This window comes from Bos indicus x Bos taurus, chromosome 3 (genome assembly GCF_003369695.1).
Source record: "Bos indicus x Bos taurus breed Angus x Brahman F1 hybrid chromosome 3, Bos_hybrid_MaternalHap_v2.0, whole genome shotgun sequence".
Classification (NCBI taxonomy): Eukaryota; Metazoa; Chordata; class Mammalia; order Artiodactyla; family Bovidae; genus Bos; species Bos indicus x Bos taurus.
Window position 1 is genome coordinate 86,832,581 of NC_040078.1, and position 24,562 is coordinate 86,857,142.

General features: G+C 40.6%; 1 protein-coding gene across 3 annotated transcripts in view; it reads right to left on the reverse strand.

Moving 5' to 3' along the window:
* FGGY (FGGY carbohydrate kinase domain containing) overlaps positions 1-12,452 on the reverse strand; it is a 504,128-nt gene extending 491,676 nt beyond the window's left edge. Inside the window, exon 1 of one of the 3 annotated variants that reach the window (XM_027537095.1) lies at positions 12,355-12,452. The gene's annotated coding sequence lies outside the window, so the exon portion shown is untranslated. Of the gene's footprint in view, positions 1-12,103; positions 12,228-12,354 lie in introns of those variants that run through there. The other 2 variants (XM_027537097.1, XM_027537099.1) reach the window with 2 other exon arrangements.
* Positions 12,453-24,562: the final 12,110 nt, after the last annotated feature.

Below are 24,562 nucleotides of genomic sequence, written 5' to 3' on the forward strand. Positions count from 1 at the left end.
TCATAATTAACAGCGCTTGGGGGCGAGTACACAGACGGGCTTTACCTCAGCAGTGAAGAAGCATTAGTCCTACTCAACAAAGCTTAAGCAGGACGCAAGAGGATCAAACTGTTTCCAAATAACTTAGACATGCTGCAAAACAAAGATCAAGTGTATTTATAGAAATACAGAAATATCTAGCACTGAACAAGGTAAAACACATAAGGTCTGGTATTCAGTCAAAACTTAACAGCATGCAAAGAACCAAGAAAATACGACTTAAAGTGAGAAAAATCAATGGACTCCAACCCAGAACTGACCTATCTGATAGAATGAGTTGATGCAGATATTATGGCAGTTATTATACGTGAAAGTCCTATGTTCAAAAAGCTAAAGGAAAGAGTGAATTTAAAAGTTCAGACATATAAGGTTTTTAAAAGAATCAAGTTGAAATTATAAAAATGAAAACTAAAATATCTGAGATGAAAAGCTGACTGTATGAGATTACATAACACAGAAGATTAGTGACCTTCAAGACATTGTAATAGAAACTATCAAAAATATAACAAAGAGAAAAAAGATTTTTTAAAAATAGAGCATCAGTGAGCTGTGGAAAAACTTAAGTGACCAAATATATGTGAAATGGGAATACCTGAAGGAGAGAACAAAGAAGAGATCAGGAGAAATACATTAGACATAATGCTTATAAATTTCCAAATTTGATGAAAACTATAAAACCACATATTCAAGAACACAAATGAACTCCAAGCAAAAGAAACATAAAGAAAACTCAGCCAAGCAACATCATAACCAAATTGTTCAAAACCAATAGTAAAGAGAAATCTTAAAGGCAGTCAGGGTAGAGATGGCAAATTATGCAAAAAAAAAGAAAAAAATGTGAGAATGTCAACAGAAATAATGCAAGCTATGAACAGCAGAGCTAGATTTGAAGAACTAGAAGAAAAAACTTTATACTAGAATTCTTTATCCTGTGGGGGAAAAAAATCTTTCAAAACTGAAGCTGAAATAAAGATTTTTTTTGAGACATACCAAAGATGTCATACCAAAATTCATCATCAGAGGAAAAAAAAAAAAAAAGAACAAAACATCGGTGGCTTCCCTGGTGGTCCAGTGGTTAAGACTCTGCTGTTCCACTGCAGAGGGTGTGGACTCTATCTCTAGTTGGGGAAGTTTCACATGCCTCAAGGTGCGGACCCAAAAAAAAAAAAAAAAGATCAAAATTTCTCAGCAGCAGAACTGTACCACAAGAAGTGGGAGAAAATAATATCTCATGGAAATCTGGATCCATAAAATAAAAGGAAGAGCATAAAGTTAACTATGTGGGTATATATACACTTTTTAAAAAGTTCTGAATGTCTTAAAAAGATAATTGACTGCTTAAAACTAAAATAGTGACCATGTATTGTGGGGTTTCAATACACGCAGAAGTAAAATGTATTGTAGAAGGCAATGGCACCCCACTCCAGTCCTCTTGCCTGGAGAATCCCATGGACGGAGGAGCCTGGTGGGCTGCAGTCCATGGGGTCGCTAAGAGTCGGACACGACTGAGCGACTTCACTTTCACTTTTCACTTTCATGCACTGGAGAAGGAAATGGCAACCCACTCCAGTGTTCTTGCCTGGAGAATCCCAGGGAAGGGGGAGCCTGGTGGGCTTCTGTCTATGGGGTCACACAGAGTTGGACACGACTGAAGCGACTTAGCAGCAGCAGCAAAATGTATTGTATAATATAAACAGTAGTAGTACAAAAGCTATGAGGCAAGAATTAGAAATATATGTTGTATGATCTTTTTAATTTATTTTTAATTAGAGGATAACTGCTTTACAATATTGTGTTGGTTTCTGCCATATATCAATATGAATCGGCCATAGGTACGTATATGTCCCCTCCCTCTTGAAACTCCATCCCACCTCCCACCCCTATCCCACCCCTCTAGGTTGTCATAGAGCAATGGATGTGAACTTCCTGTGTCATACAGCAAACTTCCACTGGCTATCTAATTTTACGTATGGTTTTATATTACATATGAAGTGGTATAATACCACTTCAAAGTTTACTCTGATAAATTAAACATGTATACTATAAATTTTAAAGCAACCACTAAAATAATATCTCAAAAAAGGATATGCTTAATTAGCCAATAAAGGACGAAAAAAATAAAATTAAAAAAATAATTAATCCAAAAGAAAGCAGAGAAAGAGAAAAGAGAACAAAAAACAGATGGAACAAATAGAAAGAAAAAAACAACATGCTATGTTTAAAACAAACCATAAGAATTACATTATATATAGTCCAAACACCCTAATTAAAAGGCAGAGATTTTTATGTCTTGCCTTGTTAAGCTGCCTATAAAAAGCCCATTTTAAATATAAGGAAACAAACAAGTTAAAAAGGAAAAGCAGGAAAAAGATATACCATAAAAGAACAATCAAAAGACAGGTAGACTTTGATATATTAGTATAATACTAAGTAGATTTTAACGGAGAAGGCAATGGCAACCCAATCCAGTACTCTTGCCTGGAAAATCCCATGGATAGAGGAGCCTGGTAGGCTGCAGTCCATGGGGTCGCTAAGAGTCGGACACGACTGAGCGACTTCACTTTCACTTTTCACTTTCATGCACTGGAGAAGGAAATGGCAACCCACTCCAGTGTTCTTGCCTGGAGAATCCCAGGGATGGGGGAGCCTGGTGGGCTGCCGTCTCTGGGGTCGCACAGAGTCGGACACGACTGAAGCGACTTAGCAGCAGCAGCAGCAGCAGCAGCAAGTAGATTTTAAAGCAAAAATATTACCAGGAATAATGATTCAGTAGATATTGAAGAAAAATAGCAGCAGAAATTATGAAATGATAAAGTGGATGATTCACCAATATGACCTAAAAATCCAAATATTAATCCACCTAATAAGAGAGTGTCAGAATACCTAAAGCAAAATCTGATAGAACTGCAAGAAGAAACATGTATGTCTACAATTATCATGAGAGATTTAAATGTGCCACTCTCAATAATTGGTAGAACAGGCAGATAGAAAATCAGCAAGTACATAATACATAACAGTAGTCAATAAAGCTAACTGACATGTAAAAAGCACATTTCCCAACAAGAGTAGAATATATTTTTTCTTTTCAAGAGCACGTGGAATACTTATTAGGTTGGTACAAACGTAATTGTAGTTTTGGACTATGAATTTTAAATTATAACTAGGCTCAAGCATATCTTTATTAATCATGATAGGAATCATTATAATAAACACATTTTTGCCAATAAGAAATAAGTTTGTTTATTCCTGTAGCATAAAAATCTATGCTTTAGGATTTCACAAAATCTTGGAAAGTATTTTCTGCATCCTGCTGGTTGTGGAAACATTTTCCCTGAAAAAATTTTTCTAGATGCTTGAAGAAGTGGTAGTCAGTTGGCAATAGGTCAGGTGAATATTGCAGATGAGGCAAAACTTCATAGTCCAATATGTTTAACTTTTGAAGTTCTGAGTGTGAAGTGTGGTCAGGTGTTCTTGTGGAGAAGAGGGCCCTTTCTGTTGACTGATGCCAGCTGCAGGCATTGCAATCTTTGGTGAAACTCATCCATCTGCAGAACATACATCTTAGATGTAATGGTTTCATTGGAATTCAGGAAGCTAAAGGACATCACCAGATGGCCAACACCGAAATTAGATTGATTATATTCTTTGCAGCCAAAGAGGGAGAAGCTCTATACAGTCAGCAAAACAAGACCAGGAGCTGACTGCGGCTCAGATCATGAACTCCTTATTGCCAAATTCAGACTGAAATTGAAGAAAGTGGGGAAAAACCACTAGACCATTCAGGTATGACCTAAATCAAATTTCTTATGCTTATACAGTGGAAGTGAGAAATAGATTTAAGGGACTAGATCTGATAGACAGAGTGCCTGATGAACTACGGATGGAGGTTCGTGACATTGTACAGGAGACAGGAATCAAGAACATCTCCAAGAAAAAGAAATGCAAAAAACAAAAATGGCTGTCTGGGGAGGCCTTACAAATAGCTGTGAAAAGAAGAGAAGTGAAAAGCAAAGGAGAAAAGGAAAGATATACCCATTTGAATGCACAGTTCCAAAGAATAGCAAGGAGAGATAAGAAAGCCTTCCTCAGGTATCAATGCAAAGAAATAGAGGAAAACAACAGAATGGGAAAGACTAGAGATCTCTTCAAGAAAATTAGAGCTACCAAGGGAAATTTTCATGCAAAGATGAGCACAATAAAGGACAGAAATGGTATGGAACTAACAGAAGCAGAAGATATTAAGAAGAGGTGGCAAGAATATACAGAAGAACTGTACAAAAAAGATCTTCATGACCCAGATAATCACGATGACGGGATCACTCACCTAGAACCAGACATCCTGGAACATGAAGTCAAGTGGGTCTTAGAAAGCATCACTACGAACAAAGCTAGTGGAGGTGATGGAATTCCAGTTGAGCTATTTTATATCTTAAAAGATGATGCTGTGAAAGTGTTGCACTCAGTATGCCAGCAAATTTGGAAAACTCAGCAGTGGCCACAGGACGGGAAAAGGTCAGTTTTCATTCCAATCCCAAAGAAAGGCAATGCCAAAGAATGCTCAAACTACCACACAATTGCACTCATCTCACACACTACTAAAGTAATGCTCAAAATTCTCCAAGCCAGGCTTCAGGAATACATGAACCGTAAACTTCCAGATGTTCAAGCTGGTTTTAGAAAAGGCAGAGGAACCAGAGATCAAATTGCCGACATCCGCTGGATCATCGAAAAACAAGAGAGTTCCAGAAAAACATCTATTTCTGCTTTATTGACTATGCCAAAGCCTTTGACTGTGTGGATCACAATAAACTGTGGAAAATTCTGAAAGAGATGGGAATAACAAACCACTTCAACTGCCTCCTGAGAAATCTGTGTGCAGGTCAGGAAGCAACAGTTAGAACTGGACATGGAACAGACTGGTTCCAAATAGGAAAAGGAGTACGTCAAGGCTGTATATTGTCACCCTGCTTATTTAACTTATATGCAGAGTACATCATGAGAAATGCTGGGCTGGAAGAAGCACAAGCTGGAATCAAAATTGCCGGGAGAAATATCAATAACCTCATATATACAGATGACACCACCCTTATGGCAGAAAGTGAAGAAGAACTAAAGAGCCTCTTGATGAAAGAGGAGAGTGAAAAAGTTAGCTTAAAGCTCAACATTCAGAAAACTAAGATCATGGCATCCAGTCCCATCACTTCATGGCAAATAGATGGGGAAACAGTGGAAACAGTGTCAGACTTTATTTTTTAGGGGTTCCAAACTTACTGCAGATGGTGATTGCAGCCATGAAATTAAAAGATGCTTACTCCTTGGAAAGAAAGTTATGACCAACCTAGACAGCATATTCAAAAGCAGAGACATTAACTTTGCCAACAAAGGTCCATCTAGTCTAGGCTATGGTTTTTCCAGTAGTCAAGTATGGATGTGACAGTTGGACTGTAAAGAAAGCTGAGCACCTAAGAATTAATGCTTTTGAACTGTGGTGTTGGAGAAGACTCTTGAGAGTCCCTTGGACTGCAAGGAAATCCAACCAGTCAATCCTAAAGGAAATCAGTCCTGAATATTCATTGCAAGGACTGATGCTGAAGCTGAAATTCCAATACTTTGGCCACCTGATGTGACGAGCTCCCTCACCTGAAAAGTCCCTGATGCTGGGAAAGTTTGAGGGCAGGAGGAGAAGGGGTCGACAGAGGATGAGATGGTTGGATGGCATCACTGACTCAATGGACATGAGGTTGGGTAAACTCCGGGAGTTGGTGATGAACAGGGAGGCCTGGCGTGCTGCAGTCCACGGAGTTGTAAAGAGTTGGCCACGACTGGGTGACTGAACTGAACTGAACTGAAAGTAAATCAAACCAGCAACAGACCACCAAACAGTGACCATGACCTTTTTCTGGTGCGAGTTTGGCTTTGGAAAGCGCTTTGAAGTTTCTTCTTGGTCCAACCTCTGAGCTAGTCACCTCCGGTTGTCAAATAAAATCCAGTTTTTGTCACACATCACAATCCGATCAAGAAATGGTTTGTTGCTGTTGCATACAATAAGAGAAGATGACACTTCAAAATGACAATTTTTTTGAATTTCGGTCAGCTCATGAGGCACACCTATCAACCTTTTTCATCTTTCCAATTTGTTTCAAATACCAAATGAATGTAGGATGGTCGACACTGAGATCTTGGGCAACTTTTCATGTAGTTGTAAGAGCATCAGCTTCGATGATCCTCTCAACTAGTGATTGTCAGCTTCCCAATGGCTGGCCACTATGCTCTTTATCTTCAAGGCTCTCATCTCGTTTGCACAACTTCTTGAGCCACGACTGCTTTTTGTACACTCATTAGCAGTTTTGAGCCAGATGCATTGCTGATGCTGTGAGTTGTCTACATTGCTTTATGATTCACTTTGAATAAGCAAATTCTAATAAGCAAATCACTTGAATTCACTTTTGTTATCTAACATCATTTCCCTAGTCTAAAATAAATATAAAATAAACAGTAAGTAATAAGTCATTAACAAAAAAATAAAGTGAGAAATGTGCATTAAAATGACATATAACATAACCACACTTAAGAATGTATTCCAGTATAAAACAGCAAAGTTCAACACTGTAAAACTGCAAGTACTTTTGCACCAACCTAATACAAGACAGACCATATTCTGGGCCATAAAGCAAGTCTCAAAAAGGTAAAAAAATTCAAATCATATAAACTACTTTCTGTGACTTAAATGGAACTAAATTATAAATCAATAATAGATATGTGGAACATCCTCAAATATTTGGAGACCGATTGACACACTTCTATAAACCATAGGTCAAAAAGACACTTTAAAAAACTAGAAAATGTATTCACTGAATGAAAATACAAACAACAAAACTTGTGGGATGCAGCTGAAGCCATGCTTAAAAATTTACAGACTCAAATGCCTATATTAGAAAAGACGTCTCAAGTAAATGACCGTAATTTGTACCTTAATACATTAGGGAAAAAAAGGGTAAGAGGGATCCAAAGTTAGCAGAAGAAAGAAAATAAAATTTAGGGTAAGTATCAATAAATTAAAAAATAATAAAGAGAATAAATGAAAACAAAAAGCTGACTCTTTCAGAAGATCCATAATATTAATAAATTTCTGGCAAGAATGATCAAGAAAATAAAGAGAAAAGAGACACATAACCAGTATTTGGAATGAGGGAAATGAAATTACAACAGATTCTATAAATGTTTAAATGGTAATAAAAGTATTATGAGCACCTTAGATGATATGTACAGATTCCTTTAAATATATTAACAGAAACTATCAAACCTCACTCAAGAAGAAACAGATAATCTGCACAGTCCTCTATTATTAAGTCAATTGACTTTTCTGTCTCCTCCATTAAAAAAAAAAAACTCAAATGGCTAAATGGCTTCACTGATGAATTCTACCAAACATCTGAGAAAGAAACAATGTCAATTCTACATGAACCCTTACAGAAAACTGAAGAGAAATAAATGTTTCCCTGATCATTCTATGAGGCCAGAATTATCTTGATAACAAAACTTAAAAGACAATATAAGGAAAGAAAATTATATCATTACCAAACATTAACACAGATGCAAATATTCTTAAAATTTTAGCAAATAGAATCCAACAAAATATAAAAAGGATAGTAGGTCCTGGCCAAATGGGATCTATCTCAGTAATATAAGGTTAATTTAACGTTCAAAAAAAAAAAAAAAATCAATATATGTAACTGACCAGTCTTTGAAAAAATTATGATCTCAATAGTTACAGAAAAAAGCAACTGACAAAATATTACACCCATTCTTCATTTAAAAAAATTAATGAAACCTCTCAGCACAGGAGATTCTAGCCAGTGTACTATGGCAAGAAAAGTTAAGACATTCTTATTGAAAGGAAGAAGTAAAATTGTCTTTTTTCACAGATAACATGATCAGATAGACAATCTGATGGTACCAGCAAAAAGTTACTAGAACTAAATAAGTAATTTAGCAAGATGGCAAGATACACGGTCAATATACAAGTAGCAACAAACAATTGATAGCTGAAACCTAAAAGGACATTATTTTCAACAGCATCAAAAAATGTGAACGACCTACAGATAATCTGACAAAGATCCATCTATGAAAGCTAAAAAAACACTGTTGAAAGAAATTAAGGAAGACCTAAATAAATGAATAGATATACTCTGTCCAAGGATAGAAAACAAAATTTAAGACGTCAATTCTCTCCCCAAATTAATGTATAGATTAAACTAAATTGCAATTAAAATCTAAGCAGGGCTTTATTTTGAAATGATTGTAAAATTAATATGGAAATGTAACAGATGTAGAATAACCAAAACAACTTTAAAAACAAAAAAGTGGAAGGATATTCTACCTGACTTTAATATTACAAAGCTATAGTCATCAAAACGAAGTGGTAATAGCATTAAAATAGACAAAGAAATGGATGTAATGAAATAAAACATCCAGAAATGGGTCCACATATACATATGGTAAACTGATTCTATTCAAAGGTACAAAGACACTTCATGAGACACAGGATAGGCTTTTTATCAAATGGTACTGGAACAGCTGATACCATAGGCAAAAAATAAACCTGGCCATATCTTGTTCTACAGGTTAACATAAAATAGATCCTGGATGTAATATAAAATAATAAATAAAGCTTCTTTAAAAAAAAAATAGGACAAACTATCTGAGATCTCAGACCAAGCTCAACTTCTTAGATACCAAAACCATGATCCATAAAAGAATAAACTGATAAAACAGACATCATTAAAATTACAAATTGATAAATTAAACTTCACCAAAATTAAGAACTCCGCTTTTCAAGACACTGTTAAGAAAATGAACATATAAGCCACAAAATGGGAGAAAATTTTTCCAAATCACAACTATGATTTAAAAAAAACAAACTTGTAATGCGAATATACATAAAAACCTCTCAAAAATCAATAAAGAAATAGGTCATTTTTTTAAATGGACAAAAGATTTAATAAACACTTCAACCAAGATGTATGAAATATATACGGGGAAATAAGCACAAGAAAAGAAGCTTGAGATTATTAGTCATTAGGGAAGTACACATTAAAACCCCATGAAAGAATTCCACATTAATAGAATAACTAAAATTTAAAAGTGACCACAGCAGTTGGGGCAAACTAGAATCACTCTGAAATACAGATTGGATGCATCTTAAAAAGTTAAATACACACCTACCGTGTAAACTAGCCATTCCACTTCTAAGTATTTAACCAAGAGAAAGAAAGGCTGCACAAAGACATTTATACAAGTAATCATATCAGCTTTACGTGTAGTAGCCAAGAAGCAGCAAATAATTCAAATGTCCATCAACAGGTTAATGGATAAACTAAATATGGCATAGTTGTACAATGGAATACTACTCAGAAAAACAAAACATAAACCATGTATGCACATACCACCTGGACAAATCTCAAGAGGATCATGCTAAAGAAAAGTCACCATACATAAAAGATACATATTGTATGACCCTACAGATAAATATTCTAAAAAAGTTTAAATAATGTATCCTGACAGGAAGCAGCTCACTGGTTCTTGGAGGGAATTAGAAAAGGGCACAAGAAATCAACGGGGGTATAAGAAGTGTTCTTTATCTTGGTTGTGATGATAGTGCCACGGATAATAGTAAAACTTCTCAAATTAGACACTTTATATATGTACAGTTTACCTTATGCCAGGTATACCTCAATAAAGCTGCTGAAAAATATCCCAGTGGTGAATGCCTTTTCTTTTCCAGGGTACCCTGACTGCTATATTCTTTCCTTATCTCCTACATTCAATCAGTAATTAATTCTTAAGCATTCTATTCTAACCCTTTCTTCTAGTCCCATAACTATGCTAACCCATCTCTCACCTGCATTAAATTACTCTCTTCAGTCCTCACCACTTCATTTGCCACCCTGCAGCCAGAATTAACTTTCTAAAACACATCCCTGAGTGTCAGTCACTTCACTAGCTGCTGCTTGCTCTAGAGATACATTTCACTCCTTAACCTGATTCACCTGACCCTCCCTGAGCTGGCCTTTGCACTCTCCCACCCTCCTTTTTGGCGATTTCCCACTTCACTCTCTCCTGTCTGCCCATAATCAGTAGTGCACCAGCCTTGCGTAGCTTTGCCCATGCTGTCCCAGGTCAGCATGTCTTTCTCCAGCCCAGTCATACTGATGGCCCTACAGTGGGCCATTTGGACTTCTCTCAACTCCTGAGAATCTTTTAAAATGGATTTTTATTGGAGTATAGTTGGTTAACAATGTTGTGTTAGTTTCAGGTGTACAGCAAAGTGAATCAGCAATATCCATTCTTTTTTTTTTAGATTTTTTTTTTCCCCATACAGTCCATTACAGGGGAGAATCTTCTTATACCTTGCTACAGCACCAATCTCAGTATCATATAATCTCCTTTGCCAGACTAGACAGAAGCAGAATGGATGAAAGCTTGAAAGCAAAGACCAATCCTTGCTTTCCCAGAGCCTACCACAGTGCTCAGGCCCAGAGCAGGTTCCCAAATCAGGGAACAAACAAGTGAACGCAAGAGCTGGTTTGGGTGCCTCCCCTTACATAATCTGAGTAGACTCTAAATTCCACCGTATAAAAATAGGGGCAGGTAAGAGGCTGAATACTCTATGTAGTGCATTCTGGTAAAATAATTATTTCAAATATTTAGGGGTGGGGGTGGGGAAGATTCACTACCTGAAACCGTTTTCAGAACCAGCTGATAACAGATGGTGATTTGAACTAAGTGAAGTAGGTTAGGGAAAGGGAACCAGATTCTAGGAAAAGACAAGGTCCCTAGTAACAATTACTGATAGTAACAATTAACACAGCCTGGAAGAAGGTCCAGTCTCCGCCCAGTAAACTTAACTTCACCCAGAAAGACACAGATCTCCACCCTCTGGGTTAGTTCCTTCTTCCAGTACACATGTTTTGACTTCCAAAGCCAGCAGGGAGACTCCCTTCCCCTCAGAATCAATCTCCAGGCCTTCTTACCCTCTGGGTTCCTTCAATCATCCTTAATAAAGAGTTTTCTGAGCCTGCCACCAGGAAGTCCTCCTTAGCTGATCCCTCCAAGAGTCAGGCCAGTGACCACCAGGTCAAAAGCCAAGGACAGGACCTCATTAACAGGAAACTCCCAGAAGACCAGGAGGCAGCCAGAAGGCTGGAAGACCCAGCTGACAATTTAACTACAACTTGAGGATGCACATTTGGTGGATTACAGGGAAGGGGGGGAAAGCAAGCAAAATAAAACAGAACTCTACCCTCTATACACCAGCCACAAACTAAAAGGCAGGTTGCCTTCTCACTGCTCTGCAATTCAAAAGCATCATCAATTCCTCCCCCTAATACCGTATTTTAAAAATTAATCTAATGATGACTGCTTTTCAATATTTTGTAAATGACTTGACTCTTTAGAGACAAAATCAGAGACTCTTTAGAGACAAATGTTAAGACATGAAAAGTGCTTTAGTGGAACATAGTCAAGGATTAGGGAAATTCACCATTTTGCATCTTGTTCTTAAAAAGAAAGGTCATTAATAAAAATGGAAAGATACTCCTAGGCCGTTTCTACTCAGGATAACTGTAGCCAAAGGGCATTATACCATCTAATCTAAACTTCAAAAATTACAAGTTGCTGAAAGCGTTGAAAGCTACAAGCAACACAGGTCTTAAAATGCCTTACAGTAGCCAGATTGAAATTAAAAGGCTCAAAAATGCCTAGGTGAAAGTTGCTCCGTCGTGTCCGACTCTTTGCGACCCCATGGACTATATAGTCCATGGAATTCTACAGGCCAGTAGCCTTTTCCTTCTCCAGGGAATCTTTCCAACCCAAGGATCGAACCTCGGTCTCCTGCATTGCGGGCGGATTCTTTACCAGGAAATATCCTGAAATAAGGTGGTAGAGGGCCCTGAGGGGATGAGGGGAAAGCGAAGAAATTAACATAATTAACTGGATAGTGACTGCAGAGGACCCAGGGTTCCACACATCTTAGGCAGCATGGGGGAATGCAGAAAAGGCCCACCCGTCTCTTGAGTGGCCGGACACCTCACCCAGAACACAGGGGGACTCAACAAGATCTCCGAGGCCAAGGGCCCGGCTGGCGCTGGTGTTAAGACTCAGGCGGTGAGAGGAGGAAGAGGAGGAGGCGACTGCGGGAAAGGGGAGGGAAGCTTGGGCCAGATACGCTCTCCGGTTGGAGAACGTTCGCGCTGCGAGCCTGCGCTTCTGTAAAGCCCCTGGTACACACGTGGGACTGAGAGGAGGGTCACTTACTTGTCCAATCTGAAATTACATTTTAGCTATCAGGGCTCTGCAGGTTGCTGAGCGGAGCCCCACCGGGCCTGGACTGGGCGGTCCACAGGGGCAGCTGAGGCTCCGCCCCGCCCCGCGCGCGGCCCCGCCCCCTCCGGCCGGGGCCCTTGTAAAACGTGCCGCGATTGGCCCTTTGAACCGGGCCGGGGATTGGCCCCTGCCTGCTCCTGCGGTCATATGGCCCCGGCGAGTCGTGTGGACCTCAGTCTCTTAACAGGTTCTTCCACCCTCTCAGGGACTTTTAAGGCCTGAAGTGGGTCTGTCCTCTCAGGCCTCGAGTTTCCTGCTCTGCAGGCTCTTCTAGCAGAATTTATCCATGCAAACTTTTCGTAGCCGCTGGTATGTGTCCAGCGTGTATCCTGTAACTTTGCGTTTCAACAATGCACTGAACATCAGGACTCATGCAGACAGTTGCTAAAATAAAGTGGTAGTGGTTTAGTCGCTAAGTCGTGTTCGACTCTTGCGACCCCATGGACTGTGGCCTGCCAGGCTCCTCTGTCCATGCGATTCTCCACGGCAAGAATACTGGAGTGGGTTGCCATTTCCCTCGCCAGGGCATTTTCCTGACCCAGGAATCGAGTCTGGGTCTCCTGCATTACAGGCAGATTCTTTACCGACTGAGCTAAGAGGGAAGCCCTTCTAATAATATTTATCAAATGTTTTTAGTTTGTGCCAGATCCTATTCCTGATACTTTATTTAAATTTTCTCATCTAATTTTGTGAGCAACCATGAGAAGTGTCACAGTTTGTAAATCTACAAATGGGTTCCAGCCTTTAAGGAAATTACAGTCTGGTGGGTCCTGGACAGACCTATCTCATTTAATCTTCACTATCCTTACATTTCCAGTTCGCTAGGTCCTAGTTGTCCCTAGTTTACAGATGCAGGGAGTCTGAAACGTTTTTTATCTTGTTTTGAGACACCCCGTAAGTAACAGGAGGGAAGATTCCACAAACTTAGCTTAAACCTGAGCCATGTCTTTTAAAAAGTCAGGCTCCCAGGCATTTGGAAGATAAGTTATCAAGTCTAAATTCTTTATTTTCCTAGAAAAGGAGATGAAGTTACAGTAAAAGGAAGTTATTGTCCAAGGACATGCCAGCTCTGAGAGGTAAGCCTAGGTAATCACTGTGCTTGCACTGAACTGGGGTGTGTGCCATGTCTGTGATAGTCACTCTGCTCTCCTCATAACTGCCCCAAATACATGTTCTTCTCTTGGTCTTACAGGTGAGGATACTGGCTCAGTGAGGCTGAGGCCGTGTGATTAGTTCCTAGGGCTCCTGGATTGGGGTTGTCAGGAGGAAGTTCTTTTCTACCCTTCTAGGTTCTTCTGGCTGGTCAAGAATTGAATTTACAGATCAATGGGAGAAAACCAAATGAAAGTTTAATCACATGTGTACATGGGAAAGACCATCCTCAACTAAAGATTGAAAAAAAAAAAAGACAAAGATGTTGGAGGTGTGGTTTGAGTTTTCAGAAGGGAGGAAGGCAGTTTACATGAAGATGGAAAATAAAATGTTTAGTAAACAAATGTTTTCTGGATGCACAGAGACAGTAGGACACAGAACAGAATTAGAGAAAAAAAACCTTCCCAGGTTTCTCCCAGTCTACCATACCTAGTTCATGCTATAGTTATCTATGATAGCTTCTTGGAAAAGGTTCCCTGTCTGCATTCTTTAGGCAGCTAAGGGGGGACATCAGAGCTTTTTCCTGAGTCGTCTTGGGCTTTGAATTTTTTCAGCTGTAAATAATTTGCATGCCAAAGAGACATTTTGGGGTGGCAACTCTACCCATCCCCACAGGGTCATTTTCTTTCTTCTACACCATGGCTATTCACCTTCATATTCCAACAAATAGCCAAAGCTTTAACCATGGACTCTTTGGCAATGTGGGAAGTACTAGGATCTGCTTCTCGGCACCTGTGTGAATCATAATGTATTAATACAATAGGAATAATAATATTAAGACCTGTTCATCTTACCTTTCCAGAGTATTGTGATGAGTAAATAAGGTAATAAATATAGAAATACTTGGTGAAGTGTTAGAAGCTGAACACATGTAAGATGCCTTCTGAACCTTCCTCAGTTGTACCTCAGGAATAGAATAAATGAATATACTGCTTGCCTTAGAAACTATGACAGGAGATCTCATCCTGGCTAGACTTGAATTAATGTGGGTTTTCTTCCTGGCCTTTATAGATGTCTCTGTTACTAGGCATTTGTATTTGATTTGGGTTTGTTTCCTCTTATCATCATGCTGTCGTCAGTGGTAATAGCAGCAATAGCGCAGTGGCTGGAGCTCCAGCAGCCATCTTGGACCATGAGAGGATTTCAGGAATGAAGTTTACACACCCCAAGGTGCAAGGGCTTGAGTTTCTAACACCAAGCAGAACCAGACCAATACCCACTGCCCTCTTCCACTTGTAAGACAGAAACTGCTTTCTTGTGCAAGACATCGCAATTTTGTGTTTTCTGTCCATGGGGCCAAACATAACCATAACTGATATGTATACTTTATGTCACAGAAATCCTGGAGCAACTCTGTGATAGATGCAGAAGCAGACCTGAGAGTGTAAATGACTTGTTCAGTGTCATCCAGCCAAGTGATAGAGGCATAATTTTGTGGCCTGTTCTCATTTTCTTTTTCAACTATGACCCACTGCCTATTGTGCATGAACAAATCTATTTTTTTTTCATCTGCTACAAGTCTCCTACATATGAATGAGTTCTGTTTTGTGAGCACATTCATTAAGTCCAACAAAGTTAGACTAGGTACCCAACTGACACATTGGCTATATAGTACTGTACTGTAGTAGGTTTGTAATACTTTTCATACAGCAAACACATAAAAAATAAATAAATAAAACATTTTTAGTTTTATAGTAAAGTATCTTGAAAATTACAGTAGTACCGTACAACAGCTGGCCTACAGAGACACATTCATATCTTTGAAACTTTGCAACTTGAAGGTTTGTATGTAGGGGACTTGCTGTACTTCCACTCCATTCATTTATTCTAGGAGGTGGCAAACTTTTTCTATAAAGCACCACATAGTGAATTTGGGGGACTTTGTAAGTCATCTAGTTTCTGTTGCAACTACTCAACTCTGCTTTTATAGGGCAAAAGCAACCATAGATAAAAGTAAATAAGTGGGTGTAACTATTTCAATACAACTTTACAAAGGCATACAATGGCCAGTGTGACCCAGTGTGCCTTAGCTTGCCAGCCCCTGATTTATTAGATTCTGATGTCCCATCACAAGAGTGCATCAAAAATATATTACAGGGTGTAGGGGGACTGTGACATTCCAGGCATCTGTACACTGTTGACCAGTATAAAGCTAGTGAGTGACAATGAGATACAAAAGAAAGAAAGATCCCTAAATTGATAATCATGAGATCTGGACACTCAGTTCAAATCTGCCCTGAAACCAGACCTATATCCTGAACCAACCCCAGTTGCCTAAGTTTCCTTTATATTGGGATCAAATAACGCAAATATTATCCATACTTTCCCATTTTTCATGGCTACAAGGAAGACTAAGATGATATACATAACCGTAACTTGAAAGCTGCAATTATTATGTGTACTATGTGTACACTGCTTCACTTTAGGTGGGATTATAGCCTCCTTCAGCTCTCTATCCTTACCTCTATCATGGAACTAGAATGTATCAAATGCTTAGTAGTTATTAGTGCATCTGTTTATTTCCACTAAGCATAAAGGATTATCATGTCACATTGGATTAAAAGACTCAATTATTGGAAAGTCTTGACATCCACTCTAGGTTATTGGCAGGCAGCGTGGGGATCACGCAAAGTCATCATCCATTAGACAGGTCACAAGTCACATCAGTGACGCAGCACATCAGATTTAAGTGAGACAGAAAGAGCTGGGTTGTGACACTGGAACCAGCTGAACTGGAAGTTTGTGTAATTTCCTTCCTGTTCAGAGACTATTATGTGCAACACCAGGAGGCAGACAGGAGACCTGGTGCTCTCCCTGGTGATCCATGGTGACCCTCTGATGCTCCAACTGCATTCTCTGAAAGCTTTTTCTAAGTAACCACCCCTTCCCCACTACGGAGAAGACATATTTTCCCTGAGATTCTTAGAGTCATGGCACAGAAATAGGTATGCTTATTCATTTATTCATGAATTCAGACACTTATGTATTCACACATCTAACAGTTTGAGAGACTTTTTTTTAATTTATATATTTATTTTAATTGGAGGATAGTTACTTTACAGTATTGTTATGGTATTTGCCATATATCAGTATGAATTGGCCATAGGCATACACGTGTCCCCTCTGTCCTGAACCTCCCTTCCGCCTCATTCCCTATCCCATCCTTCCAACTTGTCAGAGTACCAGCTTTGGGTACCCTTTATCATACATTAAACTCCCACTGGTCATCTATTTTACATATGCTAATGTATATGTTTCAAAGCTATTCTCTCAAATCATCCCACCCTCTCCCTCTCCCACTGAGTCCGAAAGTCTGTTCTTTATGGAGATGGTGTTGAGAAGAACAGATATTGTCCATGTCATCATGAAACTGACAGACACGAAACAGACATTCAATATATAAGCATACAGAGAGAGAGAGAGAGAGAGAGAGAGAGAGATATAACTGCAACTGAATCCATGTAGATAGATCCAGTTGCAGGTAGGACTGGATGTGGGATACTATGACAGAGGGAACGTGATTTCAATTGAAGTCTGAAATTGGTGATTCTGAGGAGCCTGGTGCATTACATACACTGAAGACCTAAGGGTCTTCAACAACCTTGTAAAGTGGCTACTATCACAACCACTGGCAACTAGAGAAACTGAGGCTTAAGGGGAGATTAGCTGATTGGCCTCAGGTTGCACTGTTAGTAAGTTTGGAGCAGGCGGTGCTCTCTCCACTGCTCTACACTGCACAGCACAAACCCAAAGGTCGCATTTTTCCAGCTTCCACCTTTGCACACACTATGCCTCCTTCAACCTGGAAAGCCTACCCCTCCATCCTTCTCTTATTGGATTCATAATCTGCCTTCAGCATCTAGTTGAGGACCTGCTTCCTCAGCAGGCCTCAACACATCTCTTGTTTTCTAAGCTTCTGTAACAGTCATCATGTTTTACTCATGTGGCACTGGCCCTAAGACACCTGGTAAAGTTCCTTCTCCTTACTCGCCTGCCCTGATGCCCTTGTTCACAGTCCTGTGAGAAGCACAAAGTCATCAAAGCAGACAAACCTGGGTTCTTTTTCAAGTCCTACTTGTTTCTTGAATGACCTGGAGAACATTGCTTAACCTCATTGTAGTTTCTTTGGAGAACAGTAATTTATTTCTTGAGATAGGTCTTAAAGCACGTGTCCCAGTGCTGAATGGATAGTACTTGGTCCTTGCTTCATAGTTTTATGTGCTGTGCCATGCTTAGTCAGTCAGTCATGTCTGACGACCCTATGGACTGTAGCCCACCAGGCTCCTCTGTCTATGAGGATTCTCCAGGCAAGAATACTGGAGTAGGTTGCCATGCCTTCCTCCAGGGGATCTTCCCAACCCAGGGATCAAACCCAGGTCTCCTGCATTGCAGGTGGATTCTTTACCATCTGAGCCTCCAGGGATGCCCCATTACCTAGATCAGAAGCCTGTGGAGGGCAAGACCTATGCCTTCTACTTTACAGTCTCAGCAACTATCACAGTGCTCTGTGATAGCAGGTATCATGCTTGTGCTGTCACTCAGCTGTGTCCAACTCTATGATCCCTGTGGACTGTAGCCTTTCAGGCTCCTCTGTCCATGGAGTTTCCCAGGTGCCGGGAGCCACCACGGGAGATCCCACCCATGACAAAGGTCATGCGGAAGAGACCTGACAGCAAAGGTGGATCAGGCCTCGAGGGACCCCCTGAATCTGCTCGACCATCCACCCCAAAACCAAAATCTGTCTTACTATTTTGTGCCTTTCACCAACTCTTCTGACATTAACAGGGGGCTATCCCCCACCACCTTTCTCTGAAAGAAGTCAACTTAGGGCTCTAATTAATAAGTCTCCTGGGCATGAAAGGAGTATTTCAATTAAAACCCCTCTGTTGGCATTCTAGCTTGCCTGTCCATACTCTTGCAATTAACACACATGATTGTTCACAACTCCCCAACCTTGGAAGACACAGGAAGCCAAAACATTCTAAAAGTCCTAATGAGCATAGAGTCCTTTAAGGGATGAAAAATTATTGGAATAGATAGTACTGGTAAAGGGCTTCATTATTGGGCCAATGCTTGCTGCCAAGTGCCCATATCCCTTATCCATTGTGCACCTGGGAGTGCATTGGTTAACATAGTTAGAATGTAAGAAAAACAAGTAGCAGCCTTGGAATTAACCACATCAGACCTTTGAGCTAACTGGTTCTTTCTTTGTTGTGACCCACTGCACCTTTGCTCCGTGAGAATGTAACTCTGTTTAGTACTTTCTGAGGCTGGGAGAAATAAAGAAGAAACACTTTAAGGGAAAATAAGTTTTCTGGTTGAGCAGCCTTTATCAAAAAAGCGTCATAAAATGTCCACAGGCCTCCAAGGCCAGAAGATAATGTACACAACATTGTTTATGGGAAAGGTATGCAGAAAAAATCCTGGTTTTGATAAAGACAAACCAGATGTAATGTTTGGGCTGACTCTGTATGACTTTGCATCTTTCATTTCCCTCTATGTACAAGTCAAGGTATAAAAGTTCCTTTTGAAAATAAAGTTATGGGCCTCACTCACCAAAGCTTGGTCTCCCCGTGTCATTCTTTTTTTTCCTTTTCTCTCCTTTTCTCTCTCTGTTCTTCTTTCAGGATGACTCCTTAGAACACAGGAGCTTTATTGGCTTTCTGTGTTAATCAAGGAAGATCAAGCCCTGCTCTCTGCTTTGCTATCCTTTCGCTTGGCCATCATCCTGAAGGTACCCCTGGATCCTGCTGGGGCTGGACCCTGGCACCCAGGCAACATTACTGGAGTGGGTTGTCATTTTCTTCTCTAGGGGATCTTTCTGACCCAGGGATCGAATCCATATCTCCTACATTGTCAGGCAGGTTCTTTAATGCTGTGCCACCTAGGTATCCTCTCGATAGCAGGTACATCACTAACATATAATTATGGCAGTGGCAGCACTTACCTGCCTCCTGGATCCCTCCCTCCTAATCAAACTTGTTCTCTCCTGTCTCACCCACTCCCTAGTTCCCAGACCTCACCATTCTAACCAGTTCTACACTACCTGTATCCTTCTCCCCTAACATCTCCCGACTGCAACCCCACAGCCTCTTGGCCATGAGTCATTTTAACAAAAGAGCAAACTGTGTGATGATCCATGACAAAAATGTGTGACCCTAAACTCCAATGAGCGTTTTTCTACTGTGAGGCAACAGATGGAAGAAGAGAGCCCAGGACCATGAGATGATGACAAGGCCAGAGGAGAGCCAGGAGTCAGCCTGCTGGAAGCACATAATGCCAGGCCCCAGGGGCTGGGTCAGAGGAGGCCACTGAAGCCTGTGTGGTATGTGGACTTCAGTTGGAGGAATGCTGCCATTCGCTTCTCCAGAACCATGGCGTTTGGGAATAATTAAAGAACGTTGGTTTGGGTAGTTTTCAAACTGCATCCTGTAGGAAGAGGCCTGCACAGCACGAAAGAAGCTGAATGGACCCACAGGCCTTCCAGAATGTCCCCCACCTCTGCCAAGTTGTTCTCTTCCGCAAGACAGTCAGTAAGGGGGAGCTAGTGGGGACTGAAATCCAGTCCCTGCTCTGCCAGCCAGACTATGGGCCTGTGAGGCTGCCCCACCCCAGCCAAGAGGGCAACTTTTCTGAATTTGTGCAAAGTGCAGAATCATGCTGTTGTTATTTAGTTGCTTAGTCATGTCCAACTCTTTGCAGCCCTCTGCATGGTAGCCCTCCAGGCTCCTCTGTCCTTGGGATTTTCCAGGCAGGAATACTGGAGTGGGTTCATTGTGACTAACATTGAATCAAGCTGAGTATTCACTGACAGATGAATGGATGAAGATGTAGTATGTGTATAGCATGGAATACTACTTAGCCATTAAAAAGAATGAAATAATGTTTACAGCAACATGGATGGATCTAGGGATTATCATAACAAATGAAGTAAGTCAGAAAGAGAAAGACAAATACCACATGATATCAGGTATATGGAATCTAAAACATGATGCAAGTGAGTTTATCTACGAAACAGAAACAGACTCACAGACCCAAAGAACAGACTTGTGGCTGCCAAGGGGAAGAGGTGTGGGGAGGAAAGGATTCGGAGTATGAGATTAGCTGATGCAAGCTATTATATATAAAAGGGATAAAAAGGTCCAACAGAATATCACAGGGAATATACCATGATAAACCATAATGGAAAAGAACATAAACGTGTATATGTTTAACTGAATTACTTTGCTGGACAGTAGAAATTAACATTGTAAATCAACTATACCTCAATTAAAAATTATTTTAAAAAGCAGTACATGATTAAAAATATGAAAAAACCCAAAGGAGATTTTCACTAAAAATTATCTAAATCATGTCTAATTATATCTACAAGAGATTTTCTCGGTATTAATAAAAGTTTAAAAAACTTAGAAAGCATCCTCATGGCTTAATTGCCAATGCTTTTTCTTTCTAAGACATATGTAAATTAAGAGTTCAGCTGGTGGCCTCTTAACTTTGATGAAATAAGATACTGAAACTTGATGCCTCCCCCAGGACTTTCTTCCAGTTTCTTTATTGTCTAGCCTGTAGATAAGGTGTCATATCTGAGGGCATTCTGTGTAGAAACTGTGCTAAAGGCTTTACAAACATCCTCTCAAGTGTCTCACAGTAACCCTATAGGAGACACCATTATCATACACTTCTAACGCTGAAGAGACTGAAATATCTTGCCCGAGGTTAAACAGTTTACACCACTTCCTTTCTGAAATTAGTGGAGGATCACAAAATGAACTTTTCCCAGCCCAGATAAACGATAATGCATCAAGCTCCTGTCTCTTTTTTTAAAAATTAACCCCTATTGGAGTGTATTTGCTTTACAGTGTTGTGTTAACTTCTACTATCCAGCAAAATGAATCAGTCATACATATACATATACCTACCCCCTTTTTTTTATTTCCTTCCACAGAGCATTGAGTAGAGCTCCCTGTGCTATACAGTAGGTTCTCATTAGTTGTCTATTTTATACATAGTAGCATATATATCAGAGAAGGCAATGGCACCCCACTCCAGTTCTTTTGCCTGGAAAATCCCATGGACGGAGGAGCCTGGTGAGCTGCAGTCCATGGGGTCACTAAGAGTCGGACACGACTGAGCGACTTCACTTTCACTTTTCACTTTCATGCATTGGAGAAGGAAATGGCAACCCACTCCAGTGTTCTTGCCTGGAGAATCCCAGGGACGGGATTCTCTGATGGGCTGCCATCTATGGGGTCACACAGAGTCGGACACGACTGAAGTGACTTAGCAGCAGCAGCAGCAGCAGCAGCAGCAACAGCATATATGTCAGAGAAGGCAATGGCAACCCACTCCAGTACTCTTGCCTGGAAAATCCCATGGACGGAGGAGCCTAGTGGGCTGCAGTCTATGGGGTCGCTAAAAGTCAGACACGACTGAGCAACTTCACTTTCACTTTTCACTTTCATGCATTGGAGAAGGAAATGGCAACCCACTCCAGTATTCTTGCCTGGAGAATCCCAGGGATGGGGGAGCCTGGTGGGCTGCCGTCTATGGGGTCGCACAGAGTCGGACACGACTGAAGCGACTTAGCAGCAGCAGCAGCAGCAGCATATATATGTAGCAATCCCAATCTCCCAATTCATCCCACCCCACCCCTTTCCCCCTTGGTATCTATATGCTTGTTCTCTTATGTCTGTCTCTATCTCTGCTTTGCAAATAAGATCATCTATACAATTTTTGTAGATTTCAAATATATACTCCTTTGTCTTGGGACAGCACTGCAAGAGGTCAAGAGGTTTAGAACAGCCTCTCACGTACACCCTGAGGAAGGCGGGCGCACATGCAGTGGAACAAAAATAAGCTTTGAAATCAAACAGAACCCAGTTATAACCTCAACTATAACATATAGATTGTGTGATTTTGCACAGACTTGATTGTTGGAGCCTCCGTTTCCTCTTCTGTAAACGGAACTGTTGATACCTACATCCAAGAGTTGTGTGAGAGTTAAGTAAGTTCACTCAATTATTCACTCATTCAACAGATACCTGCAGGGTACTTACCTCATGCTAGGCACTGTATGTAATATAAAATGAATACTATACAAAAGTCCCTAACAGCTGGATGGCTACATAGCAGACACTCTGGGGAAAGTTTATCATTTTGTTTTTATTTTTCTGGACCAATTTCCCTCTTCTACTAGCACCTTATTTTTATATTTAGTCCCTTCCACTCCCAATCTAGGGACTTCCCAGGTCGCGCTAGTGGTAAAGAACCCGCCTGCCAGTGCAAGAGAAACTAAAAGACACAGGTTTGATCCCTGGGTTGGGAAGATCCCCTGGAGAAGGGCACAGCAACCCACTGCAGTATTCTTGCCCGGAGAATCCCATGGACAGAGGAGTCCATAGGGTCGTAAAGAGTTGGACATGACTGAAGCAACTTAGCACACTATAGTACATTCTGTAATCAGGTGCCCTGCCCTTCCCTGGCCTGGGGGTGAGCATGCGAACCAAGGTAGGTCATGGCCACACTCTCTCTGGAATTTGAATCTTCAGCAGAATGATACAGAGACTGAAAATGGTAGGAGCTCATGCATTCCACCCTTGCCAAAACTCTTCTGCCTGGGAGCAAAGATGTCTTGGTTCCAACTCACTTCCAAGCCTAATTCTCCAGTCTTACTATCATTTTTGTTTGTTTTGAGGTCACATTATCATTCCAAAAATTCCCTTTTGCATAAGCAGTGAAGAAGCGGTGTTTGTCATAGGCAAACATATCAGATGCCCACTAAAGACGAAAAGTTAACTCTCCTTTCCCAAGTATTGCTGAGTTAACAGAAGAGTTACTAAATAGTGTAACTAATGGCACATAGAGGTTAGAAGTGCTCACTTTGGCACCATAGATCATAAATTCAGAATAGTTCATGTCTGATATTCTAAATAAGAATGCCATTGACTTACATTGGTTGGCCGGTAGCCCTTACACTGGGATGTACATGGTACACCCATTGTCCCATCCAAAGATCGAAGAAATCTGAGGAGTAAATGCCCTTATCACACCTTGTTTTAGGTGAGGATGTTAACGCTCAGAGGGGTTAAATAACTTGCTTACAGTGATAATAATTTGTGGAGTCTAGTCCAAAATAGAAATACAGGGCCCCATGCTGAGAAATTGTTAAAGAATTTCAAGATGGTGACAGCAGAGCATTAAACCAACTTCAGATTCCTTCTGAGCTTGAGCCCCCTCTCCTTCCTTTACCCCCATGACTGCACAGGTCATATATCCATAAAGTTGGTCCAGCTTACTTAAGTTAGTAAGTGATAGAGCTGACTTATACCTGGACCTCTTTGATTCAAAAGTCCATGGTCTCAATTCATGTTGTCAAATCACTCATGTTGTCTACATATTGCCCTCATCCCCTACTCCATAGGGAAGCTGGGTGACTCAAATAAGGTTAATAATGATGAGAGCTTCAGAGAGTCACAGGGAAAAGTAATCCAGGATAGCAGTGATAGGCTTAGTTCTCCCCTGCCTTCTTCCTGGTGTTCAGTCTAGCCCTACCCTTTGAGAGCGTCCTAGACCACTTAGAATGAATGTAGAGGAGGCTGAGCAGGATGGTGATGAGGCTGCATGCACCCATCTCATGCATCCATGCACTTCTCACTCTGAAGATGAGAAGAGTCACAGTGGTCATCAAATCTCTTTCCTGCTGAGACATAAGCTCTATAAGAGCCGGATCTGTCCTGCTCACCAAAATACCCCATGTGTGTGGCACAGTGTGTATGATATGATTAACGCTCAATAAATAGTATATGGAGCATTAATTAAACAGTTCACTGAATGTCTGTTAAGTGGAAGAGGCATTAGATGTGTTCCCCCCCACCCCACCAAGGAGGAGGTCAGTGCCAGTGGGGTAGACGGATTTTGACTCTTTGGTATAAAAAGCTCTATGGCCCCAGGATGGAAAAGACTATTAGGAGGTCCCCTTCCAAAAAGG